This window comes from Corvus brachyrhynchos, unplaced genomic scaffold, assembly GCF_000691975.1.
Source record: "Corvus brachyrhynchos isolate BGI_N302 unplaced genomic scaffold, ASM69197v1 scaffold53, whole genome shotgun sequence".
NCBI lineage: Eukaryota > Metazoa > Chordata > Aves > Passeriformes > Corvidae > Corvus > Corvus brachyrhynchos.
The window spans coordinates 7,931,993-7,934,516 of record NW_008237681.1 but is presented as its reverse complement, the minus strand read 5'-3'; positions in this window follow the sequence as shown (position 1 = coordinate 7,934,516).

Here is a 2,524-nt window from a genome sequence, read left to right as displayed (position 1 = left end):
CGCCCCCAGCAGAGCGGGGCGGAGCCGCCGTCCTGGCCGGGAGGGAAGGAGTGCGGGCAGAGCCGGGCAGCGGTATTTATCACCACAATTAATTCTTCAACTATGCAGGCAAGCAGCGGGGGGAAACGGGAGAAAATGCCCCGTCTCCCCTCTGCCGAAAGGCACCCTGCTTCTCCAGGCGGCTATCAAAGGGGCGTTCGCAGTCGGCCGTCCCGCATTCTGGTGAATCAAATTTATGTGCAAATATAGTTATTTATTTGCTGGCACCTCCTGTGACTGCAGGACACACGCTAGCGGCATCGGAAGCCGAGCGGAGGGTTACAATCCTCCGCAGAAGGAGGGGAGGGTGCGCGGGGGAAAGTAAGAGGCGGCCAGATCCAAGTCCAGTGTTAGGAATTAAAGTCGTGGCTGAGCGCTTGGCAAACATGCTTGCGACTCCCTGGTTTCTCCCTGGCGGACATTCACGCTGTTTATCCCCGTGGCTGGCGAAGGAGCGCGGTCACTAAGATGCAGGGGGCACAAAAAAATCTCCATGAGAGGCTCAATTTACTCGAAATACCTTGTATTAAAAATAGAGCCCAGCAAATGGTAGGGACGACTGAGTAATGATTAAAATCGCGTGTAAATACTGTGCATGCGAAAATGTGGTTCTAATTAGTTTTACATCGCTATGTGGGCTGTCTCTCTCCCTCTCTCTCTCGGTCTCCTTCTCTCTTTTTCTTTTCATGTCTTCTCAACAGTTTAATCCGAAATCTTATAGAGGTCCTATTTTAACACCGCTGTCTCCCACATTCAAAATTACAAAGGCCCATAATGAAACTATTATCCCCCATTAGAGTTCGAAAATTGTGGATCAGTTGCAAGATCTCAATAAACAAGGGGCCCGTTATTTTCTAACAATTTTAAAAATGCAAATAAAGCTCTCTCGGGTTTTTTTCCCCCCATTGTATAGACGCTCCGTAATAGAAAAAAATAATTGTATGTCTTTCCTGGAAAGACGGAACTCCACGTCATTTGTATTTATTATTAAGAGTCAGCTGTGGTGAAATGTGATTGTAGAACTTCCTTTTTCCATTCAGAAAAAATAATCTTAGCTGCAGGAGTCCTGGATGTTTATATTCGAATTTGGATTCTCAACTTCAGCAGCGGGTTTTATTTTTTTGGTTCCTCACCAAAACTAATAGCAAATGAATAACAATAACAATAGCGTTTAAAAGAACGTGACTGCATTTTTATTTCCCCTGTAAAATTCCGCATTTGTTCACTGCCAGCATCCAAGTGGCAGGAGAGGTTGTACAGAAAGCAAGAGGTGAAATATAGCAAAAAATTAGACATTTTTCACGCGGTCACGTTGCTGATAATAACGCTGGGATATTCGACTCTTTTATCGCTGTTTTAGATCCATTTTCACCCAAAATACCTTTTTCATACGAGCCACGAAGGCGATTTCGCTTCGTCAATTTACTTTGCAAATGACTTAGGGTTTTGGTGACTTACACCTTCGGGGGCAAAAGACCCCAAACAGGGCAGAAACAGACATTCACTTAAAAATGCTGTATGAAACCAGAATTGCCAGGAACGAAGCACTGCTGGAGCGATCATGTCCCAATAAAAATACTCTCTCTCCTCCATCCCAACATAACTGAATAAGCAGAGCTCCCATTCCGCTAGCTCCGACCCCCGGCTGCATCAGGAAGAATCCCGTCGGTTTTTAAGCGGGGGGGCATCTGCAAGCCCTGCTTCATTAGCCACGCACCACGGAGGCGGAGGCGCGGAGCCTACGCGGGAGCGGGGCAGGAATTCGCGGGTGTTGGCGATCTCTCCCGAACGGGAAGTTCAGGATCGCCTTTCCCCAGGGTTTCCTGCCGCTGTAGACCTCTCTCACGGAACCGGTGGTGGTACGAAGGCACGGAGGGGTTTTAGCACAGCGAAGAGAAAAAATTATTCAGACTTTAAAAGAAATCGTCCAAAATCAGGATGAGGCGATTCAACTGGGAATCAAAAGGGCAGAGGCAAAAGACGCCATACAGGCACGCACAGACATAGGCACTGTAAATACACTCCCCGAAATGTACACAGACCCTGCAGATAGCCCGTCAGGCCTCGTGTGTAGAGGCAAACACAAGCTCTTAAATTTGACTGCAATGCAGAGCTCTGCTCCTGCCCCAGCCGGGGATGTCTGCTTTTCTAAGGATGGCTGAAATCCGCTATCCAAACTCATCCGAGCTCCTGCTGCCCAGCCCGAAGTTTCGAAAAAGTTTTTAGGTTTTACTATTATTTTTTTAAGACAAAATTAATCATGACCGCTAAAAAATAAATAGAAATAAATGAGCAACGAGTGCGTTTTCTGTCCTTTTCCCCGCCCTGCTTTCCTCCGCCAAAGGTGCCCCGTTCCGCGGCCGCGCCGGCGCTGGCTGCCGGCGGAGGGCCCGGCGGGAGCCCGCCCATTGCCCGCGGTCGCGCTGCGAACACAAAAGGCGGCGGTGGCGGCGACTGCAGCGGGCCCGGAGAGGTCGCTGTTGCC